Source organism: Salvelinus fontinalis, unplaced genomic scaffold (genome assembly GCF_029448725.1).
Source record: "Salvelinus fontinalis isolate EN_2023a unplaced genomic scaffold, ASM2944872v1 scaffold_0162, whole genome shotgun sequence".
Lineage (NCBI taxonomy): Eukaryota > Metazoa > Chordata > Actinopteri > Salmoniformes > Salmonidae > Salvelinus > Salvelinus fontinalis.
Genome location: NW_026600371.1, coordinates 272,471 through 288,470, shown reverse-complemented (window position 1 = coordinate 288,470; position 16,000 = coordinate 272,471). Strand labels below are relative to the sequence as shown.

The window sequence follows — 16,000 nt, the reverse complement described above, 5'->3', positions numbered from 1 at the left end:
TATGTAAACATCAGACTTCAACTGTATGTACCATTTCAAATTGTGAAACAATTTGAATTGCAGTATCCTTCCCTGGTTGTCTAGTGGTTAGGATTCGGAGCTCTCACCGCCGCGGCACGGGTTCGATTCCCGGTCAGGGAATATCTGTACCACTTCAAATTACAAAATTATTTGCACTGCAGTGTCCTTCTGAGGACTACATTTTATTTCTGAGGTCTTGGCTGATTTCTTTTGAAAATCCCATGATCTCAAGCAAAGAGGCACTGAGTTTGAAGGCAGGCCATGAAATACATCTACAGGTACACCTCCAATTGACTCAAATTATGTCAATTAGCCTATCAGAAGATTCTAATGCCAGGACATCATTTTTGGTCATTGTCCAAGTTGTTTAAAGGCACAGCCAACCTAGTGTTTGTAAACTTCTGAACCACTGGATTTGTGATACACTGAATTATAAGTGAAATAATCTGTCTGAAAACAAATTTTGGAATAATTACTTGTGTCATGCACAAAGTAGATGTCCTAACCGACTTGCCAAAACTATAGTTTGTTAACAAGAAATGTGTGGAATGGTTGACAAACAAGTTTTAATGACTCCAACCTAAGTGTATGTAAACTTCAGACTTCAACTGTATGTACCATTTCAAATTTGTGAAACAATTTGAATTGCAGTATCCTTCCCTGGTTGTCTAGTGGTTAGGATTCGGAGCTCTCACCGCCGCGGCACGGGTTCGATTCCCGGTCAGGGAATATCTGTACCACTTCAAATTACAAAATGATTTGCCCTGCAGTGTGCTTCTGAGGTCTACATTTTATTTCTGAGGTCTTGGCTGATTTCTTTTGAAAATCCCATGATCTCAAGCAAAGAGGCACTGAGTTTGAAGGCAGGCCATGAAATACATCTACAGGTACACCTCCAATTGACTCAAATTATGTCAATTAGCCTATCAGAAGATTCTAAAGCCAGGACATCATTTTTGGTCATTGTCCAAGTTGTTTAAAGGCACAGCCAACCTAGTGTTTGTAAACTTCTGACCCACTGGATTTGTGATACACTGAATTATAAGTGAAATAATCTGTCTGTAAACAAATTTTGGAAAAATTACTTGTGTCATGCACAAAGTAGATGTCCTAACCGACTTGCCAAAACTATAGTTTTTTAACAAGAAATGTGTGGAATGGTTGACAAACGAGTTTTAATGACTCCAACCTAAGTGTATGTAAACTTCAGACTTCAACTGTATGTACCATTTCAAATTGTGAAACAATTTGACTTGCGGGATCCTTCCCAGGTTGTCTAGTGGTTAGGATTCGGTGCTCTCACCGCCGTGGCCCGGGTTCGATTCCCGGTCAGGGAATATCTGTACCACTTAAAATTACAAAATTATTTGCCCTGCATTGTCCTTCTGAGGACTACATTTTATTTCTGAGGTCTTGGCTGATTTCTTTTGAAAATCCCATGATCTCAAGCAAAGAGGCACTGAGTTTGAAGGCAGGCCATGAAATACATCTACAGGTACACCTCCAATTGACTCAAATTATGTCAATTAGCCTATCAGAAGATTCTAAAGCCAGGACATCATTTTTGGTCATTGTCCAAGTTGTTTAAAGGCACAGCCAACCTAGTGTTTGTAAACTTCTGACCCACTGGATTTGTGATACACTGAATTATAAGTGAAATAATCTGTCTGTAAACAAATTTTGGAAAAATTACTTGTGTCATGCACAAAGTAGATGTCCTAACCGACTTGCCAAAACTATAGTTTGTTAACAAGAAATGTGTGGAATGGTTGACAAACAAGTTTTAATGACTCCAACCTAAGTGTATGTAAACTTCAGACTTCAACTGTATGTACCATTTCAAATTGTGAAACAATTTGACTTGCGGCATCCTTCCCTGGTTGTCTAGTGGTTAGGATTCGGCGCTCTCACCGCTGCGGCCCGGGTTCGATTCCCGGTCAGGGAATATCTGTACCACTTCTAATTACAAAATTATTTGCCCTGCAGTGTCCTTCTGAGGACTACATTTTATTTCTGAGGTCTTGGCTGATTTCTTTTGAAAATCCCATGATCTCAAGCAAAGAGGCACTGAGTTTGAAGGCAGGCCATGAAATACATCTACAGGTACACCTCCAATTGACTCAAATTATGTCAATTAGCCTATCAGAAGATTCTAAAGCCAGGACATCATTTTTGGTCATTGTCCAAGTTGTTTAAAGGCACAGCCAACCTAGTGTTTGTAAACTTCTGACCCACTGTATGTACCATTTCAAATTGTGGACCAATTTGCACTGCAGTATCCTTCCCTGGTGGTCTAGTGGTTAGGATTCGGCGCTCTCACCGCCGCGGCCCGGGTTCGATTCCCGGTCAGGGAACTTCTCTTTTGCGACTTGTTTACTTGTGCAACCTGTCACAATGAATTTAGTAGGTTATTGCACATATGTACCACTTCAAATTACAAAACCATTTGCCCTGCAGTGTCCTTCCCTGTTGTTCTAGTTGTGCACCAGTCTCTCCTGCAGCAAAGCACCCCCACAACATGATGCTGCCACCCCTGTGCTTCACGGTTGGGATGGTGTTCTTCGGCTTGTAAGACACCCCCTTTCTCCTCCAAACACAACAATGGTCAATATGGCCAAACACTTCTATTTTTGTTTCATCAGACCAGAGGACATTTCTCCAAAAAGTAGGATCTTTGTCCCCAAACTGTAGTCTGGCATTTTCAGGTTATGTCGATATAGGACTCGTTTCACTGTAGATACTGTAAGAAATTGTATTAGATATTGGTAACTTGTTTTAACAACTTCTCAACATTACCTATAAGTTGACACAACATACACACCCCCTCTTTCTCTTGGACATATGCTGGACACATTGGACATATACACGGCACCCACATTTCCCCTCCCCCATGACAATCACACAGACACACCCAACCCATGGTTGGACCTCAGGACAAAGAACTCTCAGGAACCAATGGAACGTGGACACCAGGCCTGATCAGGACTACCCAAGACCCAGATCGACCAATCGGAAGGCCGGACTCGCAGATCTACCTACTTTGCTTGTTGTCTATATAGTACTGTACAATTCTGGAAACTGGCCTCTTTTCCGGACGATTCACTAGGAGTCAGACAGAAAGAGCCTTGCTGCAAGATTTTACTAAGATATCTTTACATGTAATTAAACGGCCTTATTATAAAATTATCCACCTCGTCCTATTGTCTCCTCTTGTTCTCCTGTCAACAGTAAACGTTTTACTAACAAACTTGGAAGCAGAGGATGGTCAAAACATATTTGTATTCGGCCCAATAGAAAATTCATCGGACAGGAGACGAGAGGGAGAAATTTATCCAGAGGAGAGGTGACCTTTTCGAGGGAGAATCGCGATTCAACCCACACAGGAAACTGATCAAAGAGCTCGAAACTAAAGAGGTGAGCAGATGCCCGTTTAACCAAAATCTGTATATTGTATTATAGCCAATATCTAAATTCAATGATCAGGAGTACTGTAGTGAGTGTGAATTGTTGCTAAATTTATGTGGAATTGTTTAGAATTTAAGGCATTGTGTACAGATATCTAAGTATTAATAGGTCAAAGACTTATTCACATAGTCTGGCACTACGCGGTATGCTGATCGAGTAGGTGTACAGTGAAGGATAAGCTTTATAACGATTCACATAGTCGGGCCATATTTGACAGTCGATCAGATAGGGGTTACCGTGAAGAATCCACAATTAAAAGATGGGATCCAAATAGCCGGGCAGTAGTTAGATTTGGCAAATCAGCTAGGTGTTACCGTGAAGACCCATAAAAAAAAAAAAGAAAAAAAAATATATAACGATTCACACAGTCGAGCCATATTTGACAGTCGATCAGATAGGGGTACCGTGAAGAATCCATAATTAATATAATACGTTTTCAAATAGTCGTGCAGTAGCTATACTTAGCTAGGTGTTACGTGAGAAATCTAATGTGAATTCAAATAGTCGTGCAGTAGCTATACTTAGCTAGGTGTTACGTGAGAAATCTAATGTGATATTGCATGTGTAAGTTGTGTTGTAATTGTATGTGTAAGTTGTGTTGTCGCAATGTGGGGGATTGAACGTTCCACGAGACCAATTGCTACTAACTAGCCATATGCTAGTTGAGGCTGTGCTAAAGTGACCGCCGTGTCGATGTGTATATATTGCTGTGAAGCAACTATTTTCTGCTGATGAGTTGACCGGATTTTTCCCTCTCCTGCTGTTGATAAATCCCTAAGGGTGAGAATCAATTTGAAAATTATTATAGAAGCGCGTGAATTACTAGTATATTGTCCCCAAAGGAAATTTCTGAAATGTTTTGGCAAAGTATTTAATTAATCGGAAAAAGTTCAAATTAAATCGGAAAAGTTAATAGAAATAATATCTTTCGAATTATATATCATATAATTGCCATTCCAATTATATCAGGAGCGCCTGAATTACTAGTATATTGTCCCCAAAGGAAACTTCTGAAATATTTTGCCAAAGTATTTAATTAATTAAATTAGCGAAAAGCAATAATATTTTTTATTAAAAGTACCTAAAACTGTCATTCCAATTATAACAGGAGCGCGTGAATATATTCGTATATTGTTTCAAAGAGATATAGCTGAAATATTGTTGGAAAACGAAAATAATTCATCGAATACACGGCAATAAAATCCTTTGTCCACGCGAGTCGGACACGAGACTGGGGGAGGTGAGGGGAAGAAAAATACATCGCTGGTTTCGATCAGTAACGGGCTAAAGTATACAAAGATAATAATAGACCCAGACATAGCTTAACGACAAAATGACCACGACTATCGTCCCCAAACACAAATTCAACGAATATTTAGATCAGAGAATGAAAGACAGAGCAGGCGGGAAATTACACTACAAACCCGTTAAAAAGATTTGGGAGGAAGTGAGGCTGAGATGGACTCAAACAGGTTTCCTTAGTGGAGTCGCCCCATCAAAAGGGCAACTCCTCATTATGGAGAAAGAATTGGAGGAAGCAGTGAAGCAAGGGATAGAATGTGAAGTTGATAAGAATAAGAGTCACTTATTTAAAAAAGAAGGGACAAAGCAAAGGGAAAAGGCACAGGCTGAGATGAGAATAGGTTTATGGGCAATTGAGGAAATTAGGAAAGCTCTCCCTTACCGGAAACCTGATACGATGGGAGTGGTCACTGGAGCACCAACTGACACCAAAGAGGGCGGGCCCAATAATAATGATGGCCCACCTACCACCACAGCAACCCCATCGGCCCCCACCCATCTATACCCAGAACTGCCACAGGGAGAGAAAAAGCACCACCTCCCTATTTTCAAAATCCATTCACTCACCTCCCTCAAAACCCCTTTCTGACCCCTGCTGTGGTACAGGCACCAGTGTTTGTGGTGCATGAAGGACACCTAAAAGGAAGCATGACTTTGGGGATCCAAGAAGGGCAACTTCTGTGTGAAGAGAGGCCTGATCATCGAGACAGGGAGGAGAGGGATAGAGCATACACACAGGGACGTGGGGGGGGTTCCAACTCCGCCTCACTACAGGGACACAGTGAGTCTCTATCAACCTACCCACAAGGACGGGGTGTTGGGTCTCAACTAGGCCCTTTGAAGAGAGAAGACAGAGAGCTGATTCAGTTCTCTTCCACTCCAAACCCAGACTGGTTCAGAAACAGAACACGGGGGGAAAGTCAAATAGTCACTGAAGGGTCATGGTCGCCACCAGGACATTGTCCCTCTGGGGCCTTTCTAAGAGGGAACCACAGCAAGGACGATGAAGGTGGGAACAGAACAGGACAAGATGAAGAGGAGGAGGAGCGGGACCTCAGGGAGTCATTGGCACGGGCCAGATCTATGATAGAAGATGCTGAATGTGGAGAGGGCTCGTACCATATAAAAGGGGTAATGATGGGGAAGGTGACGGATTTGGTCGAACCTATTAGACAGTCCGTTCGTCTCAAGGAACAGAACAGCAGGGGAGTCTCGTCCAGGGCAGATTGGGATCCCAAACATGGAGGACGAGAAGGGTCGGAGATGCAGATGCCGTTGAGACCCACTCCGGACGGAGGGCATGAAGAATACCAACCCTGGAAAATAACAGACCTCACCACTTTGATGGGACAATTACCCAGCCTGCATGGGGGTGCCTCTGCATGGCTCCTTCAACTGCAAACACTGACGTCCGGCCTACGGCTCTGTCTAGGTGACATAAGGGCCCTTCTGGCTAGAGCAACAGACCATACCACCATGAGTGCTCTGATAAGAGAGGCAGATCTTGCCACAGCCCCGGCTGCACTGGCCCAGGAAGACTTCCGAGCGGAATTGTGGGCAGTGTTGAGAAGGGCATATCCCACAGAACGAAACCATGCAACCCTTTCATCCTTCACCATCAATCCAGGGGAACAACCGGCAGCCTACCTAGACAGAGCAAAGACCACATGGAGAACTGTTCATGAAGAACCGTATGACCATACTGGCACCACGGTCAGCATGTGGAAGGAGATGGTGGTGAGCGGCGCTCCCATTGAGGTCCGAACTAAACTAAGGGCCACGGTGGGGTTAATGGCACTTCCCCAGGCTCAGTTCAATTCCCATGTACATCATCACATCACCCAATACAATAAGGATAAGGGAGGGGCTGAAACACAAGTCCAGTCCCTACAGGTACAACTTTTGAAACTACAATTGAAAGAGGCCCAGAAAGGAGAAAAACCCAAGAAACAGATGGTGGCTGAAGATCAACAAGACATCTCACAAATCATTGAAAAAACGGTTTCACAAATGATACAGCAACAACAACCACCCATGGCCCCACAGGGACCTCCCATGCCAGCACCAGGGATGGAACAACCTGTCCCGATGGCCGCACAACCATATTATTACCCACCACAACCAGGCTATTCGTCTACATGGGGAAAACAACCAAGGAACACTGGACCCTGGGGGAGCTGTTACAATTGTAAGCAGACAGGACATATGGCTCGCCAGTGTCCATACCCAGTGACAGCGGCCCAAAATCAGTGGGTGGCAAACAGGGCACGAGGATACGCCCCTAGACCAAGGGGGAGTCAGGCCAATGATGTATCAACCACGTGCGGCCCTTCAACCCGCATACAATCACCCCAATCCAGACCCGAAACAGCAATCACCTCCCCCTTTTCAGGGCATGGCTGACGAATATGCCCCATGGCCCTGAAGCTGCTCACCACTAACCTACACTCATCATTGACCTGGACTACTGAAGCATCAAAGGCTTTTGCACTCTTGAAAACAGATCTCTAAGTGGCAGTAGCCCTAACAGCACCTGACTAAAAAAAAAAAAAAAGTTCCATCTGGATGTTTCTGAAAAAGAAGGATTTACATCATCCATCCTTTTCCAGAACCTAGAGGGGGAGAGTAGAGTGTTGATGTATCACTCCTCCAAACTGGGCCACATTGAAGAAGGACAAATCACATGCTCCAGGTATGTGGCTGCAGTGGCAAAAGCTATTGGAAAAACAGCCCACATGATAATGTGCCATCCATTGGAAATCCACACCCACCATGGGGTTGCAGCATATCTGATGAGCAAAGAATTCACGTTCAGCGCTGAAAGGAAAACGAAAATCCAGAATAAATGCACACAATCACACATCACATTTGTCAACACTGACAAAAACACGGCAGACGCACTCAATGCTGAAGGTCTACCCCACTCCTGTGCAGAAAGAGCTGCACAGGAACTGAAACGGAGACCTGACCTGGGGAACGAACCACTCACCAACACACACAGATATGGGGAAAGACAATGTGACAAATGAAAAAAGGTACCTGTTAGTTATGGTAGACAGGTTCTCTAAATGGGTTGAGGCAATACCAACAGCAGGGAGGATGCAAAATTGGTCATTAAGTGGCTGCAAACCGAACTCATGTGTGTTGTTTAATGACAAACGCTCCATGTACCAATAGGGTCGGATGTGTAAATGTCAACTGATTAATGGATGTTGTTTAATGATGGGGTTAGTGTACAGGCCACAATCTCATAAGTCTCGTGGAACGCGCCAATCAAATGTATGTGCAGGTTTGAAGTTGATTTGGGTTAAAGTCCTGCCCCTGGCGTTGCTGGTCATGATAGCCTCTCCAGGTGCAGGCACCCATCTCTCTCCTCATGAGACAATGGCTGGAGGAGTCATGCTGGGTTCACCAAGGAAGGGAGGTCATATGCCCGCCCTTGATGTACAGCAAATTGTAATGTTTGATAATTGACGGAACTTTCTGCAGCTCTCTCCACACAGATTCACAAGGTCCAACGGGGAGGCAGAAGGGAGATCTGGCACACAGAAGGTAAAAATTGGTGACTGGGTGGGGTTAATGTCCACAAGAGAAAGTGGCTAGAACCCAGGTGGACTGGACAGTACGAAGTGAGGGAGGTTACTTCACACTCAGTCCAGGTCAAAGGTAAATCAGGCGCACCTTGGCACCACCTCACACATTGCACTCCAGCCCCAATCCCTTCTAGAACACTGACAGAAGTCAGAGCTGATTTAAACAGCTTAAATTCGATTCCAAATGAAGACATTTCTGACTCAGGTGATGCGGAATCAAACTCCGCCTCCCCTGATAAAGGAACCTCGCCCAGTTAGAGGGATATTTCTCCCTCCCTGGGCAAGGCTAGGGATATCTGGCCCCTTATTTGTGATATTCCTACTGATATTTGGGGTGTCCCTGGGCACTTTCACATGGTTAATAGAATAACTATAACCGGATCCCCATGGATGTATGTCACGGACACTCTAGTCTAACTAGATAATAATAGATTAAAAGAAAAAAAAAAAAAAAAAAAAAAAAAAAAATTTGGAAAACAATAGTTAAAATAAGGAACTAACATTGCTCAAATTGAGAAGGTTGAATAAGAGTGGGTGGAGAGCTGTTCAGAGAATGGACAGAAGATGGCAGTATTGCAGCACCCAATGGTCTCCCAGCCGACGGGGGGGCCTGGTTGAATGCTGGTGACATAATTTAGTTTTTTGGAGTAAACATTAAGGTTAAGGGTTTCCGTGTACCCAGAGATAAGATATCTTAAAAGAATACACTCATATGGGAATAGGAGTTTTAATTCTGAGTTTTATTTAGGCAAGGGACTTTGAGAAGATAAAGGGTTCTTTTGGTATGTCTAGATATGGAACACGAATGTAGGTGTAACATTTTGACCTGTTTTCTGTTTCCATTGCATTTTCCGGCGACTTGATCACTCGCGGGGAAATGTAGTGAGAATAATGAGATTGTGTCATTTGGGATACTAGTTTTGAGGTAAATTGATTATAATAGAGTTTATAACTCTTGGCCATAAGGTAAGCATTTGTATTGGCCATTAGAAGATAGAGATAGGTTAATTAAGGTTATGTTAGGACTTTAAAGATTGACACTATAAGACCTGTTGTTATTTTTAAATCCATGCAGATAAAGTCAAAACAGTGAGACACTTAGTTAATATTGTAAAGGAACACATAGAAAAAGGCAGACAGATGGGTCTACCCCGCACTGTTGAGACCTTGAAGGTTTGAGAGCAGAGTGGGGAGGGTGGACCAGGAAATGAGCAAGGTAGGCTGTGAAATAAGATAGGAGAGAAAGGGGTTAACATATATAAGCAGGACAGATACATTTCAAAGTAGATAAGTCACTTGACAGAGAATTGGAAAAGAATAGATATGAATGTACGCCCAAGGGAGAATTGGATATGCGGGGAATAAAAGGGACGTTCCTAGAATATGATGTACTAAGTTATTATTTAGAGTAGGTAAGGTTGATACCTGGCCATAGCCAGGTATCAAACGAAGGAGGGTACATTGTGGACTAGGAAAGGATGGGGCCTATTGGATAATAAACGTATTTAAAATTAAACATTTATAGTTAAAAAATTAGGCATAGAAGTTAAATATATAATCAGAAAGAACAAATGAGGAACTGTTTGCTAACCAAACCTGTATGTCCAAGAGTTTATACATTGCAGGTGAATTAAGGGAGAAGGTGAATCCCTCGACCTGGGGGCATATCGCACTTGGAGGGTGAGACACACGGACACTGCCGAATGATCACAGAGTTAAGGAGAAGAACTGTTGCTAATAGAGCTCGGGGATCAACTCCTTAATGAAGAATTCCCTGCCCCCGACCTTTCCTCACTGTGTTCGTTCATAGAAGTGAAAGTGTTGCTTGATCTCTGGCTGATGATGTGTTCTCTGGGAGAGGGTGGGGTTTTACAGGACTGCTTGTAGTCCTGAGCTGCCTGATCAGGATACGATGGGGATGATACCATCGCAGTGCTGCCAGAACCACCACCAGTTCCAACGGACCAGGGTTCAGCCGGCCTCCTCCACCACTTCAAGACCAAGTCCCACGCCATCACCTAAGCTCTCCAATCTGGTACAGATAATAAATATAAAAGACATCTCAGATAGTGAACATTTGGGGACTGAAACTGGTTATGAGGAAAGGGAGAATATGTGGTTGGCCTACAAAACACTTAATAGAAAAGACTGTGTCGTATGTGGACATGCCAGACCTATTCTGGCTGCTCACCCATTTGTCCTAAGTAATGGGGAAGGTTGGATGTGCATATTGGAAAAGTTCGAGCCAAATTCAACCCTGTGTAAAACTCTGAGTTTTGTGTTCCCAGTGGTCCCTCCCCAGAAGGTACCGTGGGGAGTTAAGGCATATGGGGGATATAACAGCTGTATCCCTGGCACAGGTAGCGGTATAGACTATGGAAGGCTCCCTGCTACTACCTGCATCACTAATACCACTAGGAACTAGAGGTGTTGCTGATGTATGGTGGATGTGTGGACCTGCCAGGCGGTTGACCCCATTTTTGAAAGGAAATTGTCGTTGCTCATGTGTTTTGGCCAGTCTGATACCACCGTTGCCTATTATTATAGCTAATCAACTTCTGGGAGTTACACAGGACACAGAGGCTTGGGACCAACCCAGGAGACGGCAGAAACGTGACGCTCCTTGGTCCGAGGGTACAGATAACATGCACACCGACCTGTTGGGGGTCCCAATAGGGGTCCCCCACGAATTCCAGACATTAACCAGGAATGATGGCCTGTGGCATCTGATGCCCATCATTGGCCCAGCTATTGTTGATGTTAAAACAAAAGGTCTGGATCAATTATAAACACACCCACACAGGACTTACTGGGATGGCTGAACAATTGGATGCTGCCTCACAAACCAGTAGACACAATAGACTAACACTGGACATAAGTCTGGCCAACCAGGGAGGTGTATGTAAAAAGATTGTAGAACAGTGTTGCACGTTTGTTCCTAACAATACTAGTCCGGATGGGAGCATTTCAAAAGCTCTGAGTGGGTTGGCAAGGTTATCTGTGGAGATGAAGGGTCTTGCAGGTGTGGAGGAGAGTGGACTGTTCCCCTGGCTGGGTGGTTGTTTTGGTAAGTACACTGCAATGATGATTACTGGATTTCTGACACTAGTTGTGGTTTTTCATTTCTGTGTTGCCTGTATCATACCTTGTTTGAAGAAGTTTGTTACAGATGTGTAAGGAGCCTCTAGTATGATGCCGTTGCTTGATGCTCCAGTTGGAAAGGCTGATACGAAAACGAGCTTCCGCAGGAGAGTGGGCTGACAGAGGAGGACCCTTGGTTTGCTGTAGTTGATGTTGAATGAATAAAAAGTGATGTTTGTCCTCCCTGTTGTGAAGGTTTGAAGTTCCCGGGTGGCGACGAGCCCACCTGGTACAGGTTGCATAGAGGGATGGACCTGAGGGTTTAACATATTCTCGTTTTTTGGTTTACTAATGTGTGGTTGGCCACTCCAGGGGTAGTTATTGGAGTGGTCTCCTTTTTGGTCCTTGCTCATTTACGACTCAACTTACATTGATGCTATTGGTCTCCCTAGGGGGTGCCAGATGAATATAAACTGGCGGACCAAGTGACAGCTGGGTTTGAATCATCATTTTGTTGGTGGTGTACAGTTAATAAAAATGTGGAGAGAATTAACTACATTCATTTTAATGTCCAGAAACTGGGCAATTGGACTCAACAAGGCTTCGAGGCGGTCCATGGACAATTGGCAGCTACGTCCCTGATGGCATTTCAAAATAGAATTGCGGTTGATATGTTATTGGCTGAACGGGGGGGGGTCTGTGCAATGTTTGGTGAACAGTGTTGTACTTTCATTCCCAATAACACAGCTACGGATGGGAGTCTAACTGTAGCATTGGAGGGACTTCGTACCCTTAATGGTAAGATGAAACAGCATTCTGGAGTGGACACTACTATGTGGGACTCATGGATGGATGCTTTTGGTAAATTTAAGACGCTGGTTTCCTCCATCCTAGTATCAATTTCTGTTTTTGCGGCCATTCTTGTACTTTGTGGATGCTGTTGCATACCATGTGCGCGCACGCTTGCTAGCCGTGTTATAACTGCCGCCATAGACCCTAATCAGGAAAGGGCCCAAATGTTCCCATTGCTTGAGGATGGGGAAGCTGGACCTGTCTATATATTTGAGGACTAAGATACTTTTATGTCACGTCTCTTGTGAGACGTGAAGAGAGGGAATTAAAAATTTGTCTTCTGACAAATTTTATCCTTTAGTTTTGTCTTTTTATATACTTTTATGTCACGTCTCTTGTGAGACGTGAAGAGGGGGATTTGTAAGAAATTGTATTAGATATTGGTAACTTGTTTTAACAACTTCTCAACATTACCTATAAGTTGACACAACATACACACCCCCTCTTTCTCTTGGACATATGCTGGACACATTGGACATATACACGGCACCCACATTTCCCCTCCCCCATGACAATCACACAGACACACCCAACCCATGGTTGGACCTCAGGACAAAGAACTCTCAGGAACCAATGGAACGTGGACACCAGGCCTGATCAGGACTACCCAAGACCCAGATCGACCAATCGGAAGGCCGGACTCGCAGATCTACCTACTTTCCTTGTTGTCTATATAGTACTGTACAATTCTGGAAACTGGCCTCTTTTCCGGACGATTCACTAGGAGTCAGACAGAAAGAGCCTTGCTGCAAGATTTTACTAAGATATCTTTACATGTAATTAAACGGCCTTATTATAAAATTATCCACCTCGTCCTATTGTCTCCTCTTGTTCTCCTGTCAACAGTAAACGTTTTACTAACAATACTTCTGTATCTGTTTCCTCCAGCATCTTCACAAGGTCCTTTGCTGTTGTTTTGCATACTATTGCTTGTACAGAGGAACGTGGTACCTTCAGGCGTTTGGAAATTGCTCCCAAGGATGAACCAGACTTGTGGACGTCTACATTTTATTTCTGAGGTCTTGGCTGATTTCTTTTGAAAATCCCATGATCTCAAGCAAAGAGGCACTGAGTTTGAAGGCAGGCCATGAAATACATCTACAGGTACACCTCCAATTGACTCAAATTATGTCAATTAGCCTATCAGAAGATTCTAAAGCCAGGACATCATTTTTGGTCATTGTCCAAGTTGTTTAAAGGCACAGCCAACCTAGTGTTTGTAAACTTCTGACCCACTGGATTTGTGATACACTGAATTATAAGTGAAATAATCTGTCTGTAAACAAATTTTGGAAAAATTACTTGTGTCATGCACAAAGTAGATGTCCTAACCGACTTGCCAAAACTATAGTTTGTTAACAAGAAATGTGTGGAATGGTTGACAAACGAGTTTTAATGACTCCAACCTAAGTGTATGTAAACTTCAGACTTCAACTGTATGTACCATTTCAAATTATGAAACAATTTGAATTGCAGTATCCTTCCCTGGTTGTCTAGTGGTTAGGATTCGGCGCTCTCACCGCCGCGGCCCGGGTTCGATTCCCGGTCAGGGAATATCAGTACCACTTCAAGTTACAAAACGATTTGCCCTGCAGTGTCCTTCTGAGGTCTACATTTTATTTCTGAGGTCTTGGCTGATTTCTTTTGAAAATCCCATGATCTCAAGCAAAGAGGCACTGAGTTTGAAGGCAGGCCATGAAATACATCTACAGGTACACCTCCAATTGACTCAAATTACGTCAATTAGCCTATCAGAAGATTCTAAAGCCAGGACATCATTTTTGGTCATTGTCCAAGTTGTTTAAAGGCACAGCCAAACTAGTGTTTGTAAACTTCTGACCCACTGTATGTACCATTTCAAATTGTGGACCAATTTGCACTGCAGTATCCTTCCCTGGTGGTCTAGTGGTTAGGATTCGGCGCTCTCACCGACGCGGCCCGGGTTCGATTCCAGGTCAGGGAATATCAGTACCACTTCAAATTACAAAACGATTTGCCCTGCAGTGTCCTTCTGAGGTTGATATTTTATATCTGAAGTCTTGGCTGATTTCTTTTGAAAATCCCATGATCTCAAGCAAAGAGGCACTGAGTTTGAAGGCAGGCCATGAAATACATCTACAGGTACACCTCCAATTGACTCAAATTATGTCAATTAGCCTATCAGAAGATTCTAAAGCCAGGACATCATTTTTGGTCATTGTCCAAGTTGTTTAAAGGCACAGCCAACCTAGTGTTTGTAAACTTCTGACCCACTGGATTTGTGATACACTGAATTATAAGTGAAATAATCTGTCTGTAAACAAATTTTGGAAAAATTACTTGTGTCATGCACAAAGTAGATGTCCTAACCGACTTGCCAAAACTATAGTTTGTTAACAAGAAATGTGTGGAATGGTTGACAAACGAGTTTTAATGACTCCAACCTAAGTGTATGTAAACTTCAGACTTCAACTGTATGTACCATTTCAAATTATGAAACAATTTGAATTGCAGTATCCTTCCCTGGTTGTCTAGTGGTTAGGATTCGGCGCTCTCACCGCCGCGGCCCGTGTTCGATTCCCGGTCAGGGAATATCAGTACCACTTCAAATTACCAAATTATTTGCCCTGCAGTGTCCTTCTGAGGTCTACATTTTATATCTGAGGTCTTGGCTGATTTCTTTTGAAAATCCCATGATCTCAAGCAAAGAGGCACTGAGTTTGAAGGCAGGCCATGAAATACATCTACAGGTACACCTCCAATTGACTCAAATTATGTCAATTAGCCTATCAGAAGATTCTAAAGCCAGGACATCATTTTTGGTCATTGTCCAAGTTGTTTAAAGGCACAGCCAAACTAGTGTTTGTAAACTTCTGACCCACTGTATGTACCATTTCAAATTGTGGACCAATTTGCACTGCAGTATCCTTCCCTGGTGGTCTAGTGGTTAGGATTCGGCGCTCTCACCGACGCGGCCCGGGTTCGATTCCAGGTCAGGGAATATCAGTACCACTTCAAATTACAAAACGATTTGCCCTGCAGTATCCTTCTGAGGTTGATATTTTATATCTGAGGTCTTGGCTGATTTCTTTTGAAAATCCCATGATCTCAAGCAAAGAGGCACTGAGTTTGAAGGCAGGCCATGAAATACATCTACAGGTACACCTCCAATTGACTCAAATTATGTCAATTAGCCTATCAGAAGATTCTAAAGCCAGGACATCATTTTTGGTCATTGTCCAAGTTGTTTAAAGGCACAGCCAACCTAGTGTTTGTAAACTTCTGACCCACTGGATTTGTGATACACTGAATTATAAGTGAAATAATCTGTCTGTAAACAAATTTTGGAAAAATTACTTGTGTCATGCACAAAGTAGATGTCCTAACCGACTTGCCAAAACTATAGTTTGTTAACAAGAAATGTGTGGAATGGTTGACAAACGAGTTTTAATGACTCCAACCTAAGTGTATGTAAACTTGACTTCAACTGTATGTACCATTTCAAATTCTGAAACAATTTGAATTGCAGTATCCTTCCCTGGTTGTCTAGTGGTTAGGATTCGGCGCTCTCACCGCCGCGGCCCGTGTTCGATTCCCGGTCAGGGAATATCAGTAACACTTCAAATTACCAAATTATTTGCCCTGCAGTGTCCTTCTGAGGTCTACATTTTATATCTGAGGTCTTGGCTGATTTCTTTTGAAAATCC

At 43.3% G+C, this 16,000-nt stretch overlaps 2 non-coding genes across 2 annotated transcripts; both read left to right on the top strand.

Annotated features, from left to right (window-relative positions):
* The first annotated feature begins 2,303 nt into the window (after positions 1-2,303).
* On the top strand, positions 2,304-2,375 carry trnae-cuc (transfer RNA glutamic acid (anticodon CUC)). The gene has a single exon. It is a non-coding gene; the product is annotated as a tRNA-Glu (tRNA).
* An 11,421-nt stretch (positions 2,376-13,796) lies between these two features.
* Positions 13,797-13,868, top strand: trnae-cuc (transfer RNA glutamic acid (anticodon CUC)). Its single transcript has one exon. It is a non-coding gene; the product is annotated as a tRNA-Glu (tRNA).
* The last annotated feature ends 2,132 nt before the right edge of the window (positions 13,869-16,000 follow it).